Source organism: Nematolebias whitei, chromosome 4 (assembly GCF_014905685.2).
Source record: "Nematolebias whitei isolate Nwh7 chromosome 4, NemWhi1, whole genome shotgun sequence".
Classification (NCBI taxonomy): domain Eukaryota; kingdom Metazoa; phylum Chordata; class Actinopteri; order Cyprinodontiformes; family Rivulidae; genus Nematolebias; species Nematolebias whitei.
The window spans coordinates 26,428,501-26,437,040 of record NC_056501.1 but is presented as its reverse complement, the minus strand read 5'-3'; positions in this window follow the sequence as shown (position 1 = coordinate 26,437,040).

Here is an 8,540-nt window from a genome sequence, read left to right as displayed (position 1 = left end):
CACACACACACACACACACACACACACACACACACACACACACACACCTAAGATAGATAGATAGATAGACGGACGGACGGATGGACGGGCGGACGGACGGACGGACGGACGGACAGACACCTATATACCATTCAGGTCTCTCGTGTAAATGAGTCCACGAGGCTCAATGAGACTAACCTGTATAAATAAAGGTTGAATAAAAATGTAGATACATTTACTCATTTACAAGAGAGACCTGTTTTTAACAAAGAAAAATAACAACAATAGACAACCATTTACAATAAGGCATACAAATTGAAAAAAAAAAAGGAAGAAAATGATAAAATGATGTTAAAAAAAGAAACAGCTACATTATAAGGAGGTGTAAAATATGAAAAACAGGAACATGTCTGCGTTGGTTTTTGCAATGAACTTAACAGATGTTTGAAGCCACAGAGAGGTCAAGGTCGAGAGCTTCAGGTCTTTTTGTAAGATATTCCAGGAAACAGGAGCGGAGCAGGAGAAGGCCCTTTTGCCAAGTTCAGTCCTCACTGAGGAGACACTGCAGGTAATAATGTCCTGGGAGCGCACGCTGTAGCTGCACTCACGCAGAGACATGTAGGAGGAGATGTATGAAGGCAGCAGACCAAGAAGTGATTTAAAGATGAAAATGTACCAGTGAGAGAGTCTGTGTGACGTTAATGATGTCCAGTTAACCAGTGAATACAGGGTGCAGTGATGGATATGGTAGTTACAGCCAGCTATGAATCTTAGTGCACCATGATCAACAGCATCCAACATCTGCAGGGTGCTTGTAGGAGAGTTCATGTAAATCATGTCACTGTAATCAATGGAGGGAAGGAAAGTCACAGTTACAAGACGTTTCATAGTGTTCCGAGTTAGACACGATATATTTCTAAAAAAGAAACCCAGTTTTACTGTCAGATTATTTACCAAGTTTTAAAAGAGATGCAAATTGACTAAAATGCCCAAGTATTTGTAAGAACTGACAAACTCAATGACACCATTCAAAGATAAAATCGAGGGAAGGACTGCTGGGACCGACTTCCTGTTTGAAAACAACATCCCTTTGGTTGTATCCACATTTAGTGGATAAATGGCGATAAATAGTCAGGATATTGATACTGCTCGTGAGCAGCTTATTTTTCCCTCTGAAAAATTTCAGAATCTGACCCATAAAATGTCAAGGACAAATATGTGTGACCCATCACTGATTAAACCATACAGACATTGTCAAAAAGCCAAATTAACAGAAGCATAATGACAACACAGTTTGAACAGTCATTGCTAAGATTCATTTATGACTTATTTTGTTGCAAATATAGTGGAGCAAATGCTACCAGGAATAATCACCTGTTGCTGAAAGGCAATAAAGGTGTGTGTGTTTATTCACGTCTGCAAATTATCTCATGAACCAGCAGACAGATTTGAATAAAACTCATTGAAAGTAATCACTGGTTTTACGTCTAGAGCAATTTGACTCCAAGTGGAAACAGATTGTGCAAGATTATTCTCCCGTCTCGTAGCAAAATATCTTATGAACGACAGATTATATTGAAACTTAAAAACATAATCAGTATGTTTACCTCTGACTAATATCTGGATTAAAGGCTGCCAAAACTAATCAACTTTAGCAAACACAAACGCCTATAACTAAATACGTTTTACAGATTTTGAGCTAAAATTTGGTATGGTAGTAGTTGAGAGTCCTCCTCAACCCTTATTCTGAGCGAGCACCAACATGATGCATAAGAGCTTTGTTTATTACTTTGACAACAACTACTGGAGTCACCCATGTCAGTCTGGTAGCAAAATATCTCATGAACCAGTTGGAAATTTCTTAAAGAAAAATTGTAATTATTCAATGTACTGATTAACATTTGAAATCAATGTAATTCAAGATGTCTGCCACAGCCGATTAGTCTTGCCCAACACAAAAAGGACTAGAACTCAGTCAATTTTACGAATAAAGTTAAAATCTGGTGTGTTTGTTGCTGAGAGTCATCCCCAGCACATTAATTCAACCTTTATTTATACAGGTTAGTCTCACTGAGTCACGAAGATTCATTTTCTAGAGAGACCTGTACATACTCTGAGCCAGGGGCGATGCTAGAATCTGACCTTTAGGGGTTCTCAGCCCCCAGTGCTGCCAATGGCTCTTGACCCAACGCAGTGGCCATTGGCATGAGAAGCAGACATTTTTGAATATAGTATATAATTTCCTGCATTCTGGTGTATTTTATCGAGTTGTTTAACATCTACGTTTACCTACATAAGTAAACACTTGATTCAATAACTATTTTAGAGAGCACGGCACAATAAGAAGTAGCGCTAGCGGCGTGCAATACAGACGAGCTAGCTAAGATGCTACATACGTAATGCTCCGCTTTACATTACGCAACCTAATAAACGCTTTGTAAAAAATCAGTTTAGTTTTAACGGATCATAAAACACAAACACTAAACATATGCAACCAGAAGTTACAACATATATCTACATATAAAACACACAATACAACGCACAACTAGCTTTAAGCATGAACATTTTATTTAACCATAAATACAATGTAATTATGACAGAAAATGGAGGATTTACTTGTAGTTACCTTTGTACAGATGAGCATGTGGTACTTCCTGTTTATAATTTGTATTCAGCTGCTCATGAGGTCAGCCGCTGGTCTTTATCCATCTTTTACATTTTTCCAGAGTCACTTTAGGTTTTGGAAATGGAATAAACTGTATTCGACCCTCTAAACACTCAGGCTAACACCGTCTGATTTACGTTCTCCACTGACATTTAACCATTTTTTCTTGATGATTTTTCACAAAATCCCTCTGACCTCCAACTGTTCAAATAATTAACCCTAACCTTGTTGTTGGAGGAAAAGGGGTGGAGCTCCTGCAGGTAAGGGGCGTTTACCTTTGGGACCAATTGAGATCGCTGATTGGTCAACTGCTGACTAGCCTGCTTGATTGATTGACATGTGGCGTTAAGGATCTGATTCATGCAAAAAAAAAGAAAAAAAATTACTGGCCCGTTTAAGAGTGTCATCATTTATTCCAAATTTATTCAATATTTTGCTAAATCTAAGGTTTGCGAACTGAGTTTCCTTACACATTCCTAATGGAGTTTCTTTTTTTTTTTTGGGTGTTGAATTAAAATTTAAAAAAGAGGCTAAAACGCCACTGCTCTGAGCACTAACAAAGCATGTGATCTCTTGTTATTTTGCATAAAACCATGCACAACATTAATACAATAGATCCTGTTGGCAGACGGATGAAGTCTTTCGAATGAAAGACCAAACGTTTTCTTTCAAAAAACAAGCTGTCAAGATGACACGATTGAACTTTTTGGTGATTTATTTACCTGGATGATTGAGCCACTTTACTCTTTTTCATGCATAACATTATTTTCAAGATTTGACCAAAACAGTTTTAAGTTCATTTCTCAACATAAGATGATCTTAGTCAAAAATAAAATAATAATCGGGCATGAAAAGCAGCAGCTTTGGGAACCACTGTGGTTTGGACAACAATAGGACAAATAGATCCAAAGTTGTGATATCGAGGTTCTGGATGTGGATTTTTGTCAGCATGCAGTCCTGACAACCTCCAAGAGAATCAGTGGGATTTGCCTGAGAGGACTTTATGCAACAGTGCGACTCCACTATCATCAATACACCATTTTGACACAAATATAATAAATGCAGCCCTGCGAGAACATAAACGACATGAGCTCATTGAAACAGTGTCACAGGGAACACATTTTGTAAACAAAGCCAAAGGTGGTCCCGTAAAGCACCGGAGTGAGCGACTTGAGTATGTTGTGTGGTTGTCGTACAGCACCTTAAGGCAGGAAAACACATTTCGTGACTCTCTTTCAGCGATTCTTTGACGCGAGCATGAGTGAAGACGGGTGGTCACTGGTGTAATGTGTATTGTTTGCACATGTGCCTTAGGATCATGACATGCTATTTGTCACTTTGTTTGGCAATTTGGGTTTGTCATGTGGGTGGCAGCTCATGGTTCCTGTGTAAAACACCGATTTAAGACCCTGGTAAATACTGCCTGGTGTTGTTACCGAAGGAAGAATAAGCGCTTTATGATTATAGGATCATCACAAAGTGAAAAACTACTGTGAAGGCTGTTTGTAAACAGACTGCAAATGACATATTGGACTAACATAACCACATTTGTCTCAGTCAGGCTGAACACTATGGATACAGGCCCCGAGGAGAGGCCGTGTCACGGTGAGGTCAGCAACACTTTGTGTACACCAACATGAAATACTCTGAACATGTGTCGTTCATCTGGGCACGGGGAGCAGAGTAACATTCATTTTAACCGAAAGACAGCCGAGGACAACATTTTAACAAGATTAAATACCGAACATGAAAGAATACATATCGCTGGCTGCATTTCATGACAGTTTTAGACGAAGATCAACTTGTATCAAGAAATGACAAAGTTTTAGCTGTTGTGGTAAAACCGTAACATTCAAGTGCAGTATTGAGATATCTTGAGTAATCTCACATGAGCTGTTTGTGTTTGGAGTTTCTGTTGTGAATTAGTGGTGGGAAGTTTGATTCTCATTACTGATTGGAGGTTAAACGAGCCACTCATCAAAAAGAATCGGGTTTTTGAGTCATTGGATTCATTTGGATCACTGCGTCATACACAAGCAACTCCCAACCCCCGCTGATTCATATCGCTAATTCTGCTGACTTGAATTGGGAAAAGTGATCTATATCATTGTGGAAGACAGCGTGAATTGTTTCACTGATTTATATTATTTGGGCATTGGCACACATCCAAAACCACAGACTATAAACAGGTAAGTGAGTGTGTGCACTGTTGCAGGGATGGGAGGGAGCAATTAATAATAACTGACTCTTTCGTAAAACTTCACTGTCCAGATTAGCTGGTATGAGTCAAGAACTCACAATTCCAGACTCAAACGAGTGAGTCTGTAGTTTTGTTCAGTTGTCAAACTTCTACAAACCAAATCTCTCCTACAAGTCAATGTTTAGAAAATCACAACTTTTCTCTTTCCCCATTCTCAGTTAGTGAGGTTAATAAATTGTTAAAAGGTCTAGACTCTTAACAAATCTGCAGGACCAGATGAACTTCCACCTTATTTCTTAAGGCTGGTCGCTGATATCATCGCAGAACCAGTGACCCACATCTCTCCATAAGCCAAAACTCCATTCCAGACGCTTGGAAAACAGCCTTTGTTCTACCTTTGCTGAAGGGAGGTGACCCCACCTCACTGAATAACTATCGACCAATCTATAAACTCTGTATTTTAGCCAAGGTTCTAGAAAAACTGATAAACTCTCAAATCAAAAAGTATTTGGACTCATTTAACATCTTACCTCTCTATCAGTCTGGTTTCAGGAAACAACACAGCACGACTGCTTCACTGAAGGTTTTTAATGACGTTGTTGAAGCACTGGATGCTAAGGATTATTGTGCTGCACTTTTCTTAGACCTGTCTAAAGCTTTTGATACTGTGGACCATGACATCTTGTGTCATAAATTCTCAGAAATAGATTTCTCAGATCATACCATAGGTTGATTCACTACCTCTCAGATGGGAGACAATGTGTTCAACATAATGGTATTTCCTCCAGTTATTTAACAGTCAACAATGGTGTACCACAAGGCTCAGTCTTAGGACCCACCCTCTTTACAATCTACATAGGTGTAATGTAAGTCAGAGCATCACTGATGCATTTATAAATTTCTATGTTGATGACACAGTTATTTATTGTCGAGGTAAAATGGTTGCTAAGGCTTTCCAGCTTTTGCATTTGACATCATCCAGTCAGATTTGCTCCATCTCAAACTTGTCCTAAATGCCAACAAAGCCAAAGGGATGCCTTTTTCAAACAGGAAGTCAGTCCCATCAGTTCTTCCTCTGATTTTATCCTCAAATGGTGTCCCTATTGAGTTTGTCGATTCCTATAAATATTTGGGTATCTTGGTCGACTAACATCTCTCTTTTAAGCTCCACGTGGAAAACCTAGTACAGAAACTGAAAGTTAAACTGGGTTTGTTTTTCAGAAACAGATCCTGTCTAACTCTGAATGCTAGAAAACACCTTGTAAGACTTTCCTTCCCTCCATTGATTACGGTGACATTATCTATATGAACGCTCCTACAAACACCCTGCAGATGTTGGATGCTGTCTATCATGGTGCACTAAGATTCATAACTGGCTGTGATTATTGTACCCACCACTGCACCCGGTATTCACTGGTTAACTGGTCATCATTAACTTCATGCAGACTCTCTCACTGGTACACTTTCATCTTTAAATCACTTCTTGGTCTGCTGCCTTCATACATCTCCTCCTTCATGTCTCTGCGTGAGTGCAGCTACAGCGTGCGCTCTCAGGACATTATTACCTGCAGTGTCTCCTCAGTGAGGACTGAACTTGGCAAAAGGGCCTTCTACTCTGCTCCTGTTTCCTGGAATATCTTACAAAAAGATCTGAAGCTCTCGACCTTGACCTCTCTAAGTGGCTTCAAACATCTGGTAAGTTCATTGCAAAAACCAACGCAGACATGTTCCTGTTTTTAGTTTTCTACACCGCCTTTTTTCCCCCGGCTACTTTTCCTTTTGACTGTCCTTTTGGGTGCTATTTTGTTTTAATAATAATAAAAAAAAAAATCAATTTACATTTGTATCCCTCTTTTGTGACTGTCTATCGTTGTTGTTATTCACTGTTGTCATCATTCTTTGTTGAAATCAGGTCTATCTTGTAAATGAGTCTACGAGGCTCAATGGGATTAACCTGTATAAATAAAGGTTGAAAGAATGAATGAATTGATTTGTTTGATTCGTACAGCACTCAGACCACTTGCGCCTGAGTGATTTGTTTGTTCTGTGCCCACAGCACAACAGTCGGTGGGAGTGAATTAAAACATGAAACTAGAGCTTCTGTTTTCCCCACAAAGATAATGCATTGGTTAGCTTAATGTTTTTATTAGCATAGCAGCCACACAAAAGCATCAAGCTGCCTGCCTGGTCTCTTTCTTTCAGTTAGCCACAGCTAGCTAGCTGTAATTAGGTAATGATGTACAGTAATGAGTTAAGAAGACTCATGACTCTCGATTCAGTGAACGACTCGCAAGGTTTGAATGACTTGTTCAGGACTGGCATATCACTGTTGTAAATGACTCTCATCTACTGCTTCACCAACTTTTAGCTCAGTATATGTAAAATTGACGGGGGTTTAGCTATTTTTGTGTAGGCTAAGGTCGATTAGCTGTGGTAGCCATCTTGAATCAGGCTGATTCCAAATGTGAATCCGTTGTAGATGTACATCCAATGAATATTTTGTGAATCTTTCATTAAAATCCAGTGGCTCAGGAGGCATATTGCTAACGGTTCAGGCAAACACAAACTTCATTGCTATGCCTTCGGTCAATAATGAATCAAAACAGAGGTTTCTACGTCTCCAAAATCCAAAATAAAACGGTTGCTCTGCATTGTAGGCCCTTTGATCTCTGGAGCAAGGATCCAGAGGAAGACTTGTCGTAGAGCATCAGGATGATGAAACCAGGACCCTAATCAGGGCTGAAACTCCACGTGCTGATGGATCACCTCCTTTGATTAGTTTTCAGGTGCACGCCACAAAACATCGGTCTTCATTTCAGCGGAACAAAACTTGACATTTGGCGCGTACTTGACCTACACGAGAGGCGTGGTCCTTCACAATAAGAGCCTAACCCGACAGACGCTGAGTAATTGCTGCTTGTTTAGCTTGAAACTTAATAAAGAGGAATGACCTTTGAAGATCAGACAAAGGGGGGTGTTTCGTCATAGTGAAAACATTTTTACAACGTGGAGCTTATTACACAATGACGGTGAAATTGAAATGATAAATTTATTGTGGCTTACTTTGTTCTGAATGCCTCGTCACAATTTATTTTCTCACTTGGCTTCATTTCTGCAAGTCGTTTGCAAAAAGCAGTTATTCTGTTCTGTTGCCACTGAAGGGCAGCATTGCCAAGCCGTAAATCAACACCACTGCACTTTAAACTGATGAACTTTAAATAAAACATAAAGCAGCTTTTTATTTGGTTACATAACAAAAATAAATGCAAGATTTTTTTTTATTTTTTATTTATTATTTGTTTAGCTTTTTATCTTTCCTTGGTGGACCATTGATCTGAACCCAAGCTCCTCATCTTTTTTTTATTTCCTTCTTTTGTCAGCATAAAAAATAGAGAAAAACAGTGGAAGTAACCCTCACAGGGTCTGTGGCTAAGCCTAAGCGTGTTCGCCACGCTTCTCATTCAAGCAGAAGGCACAATGACTTCGAGAAGGAGATGATTTAGGACAGCAACATTCAAGCATTTGGAAAATCTGGACCATTTTTATTTTGTTCTAGATATTTCTGTATGTAGAGTCAAAGGAGTGGCTAGGGTACATTTATTCAGAGTTCACATTTGTATTACCTGCCACTAAGAGTGAAAGGCTGATGATGTTTTGCACGTGTGTTTTTCTGTGTCTGTCTGTTAGCAAAATATC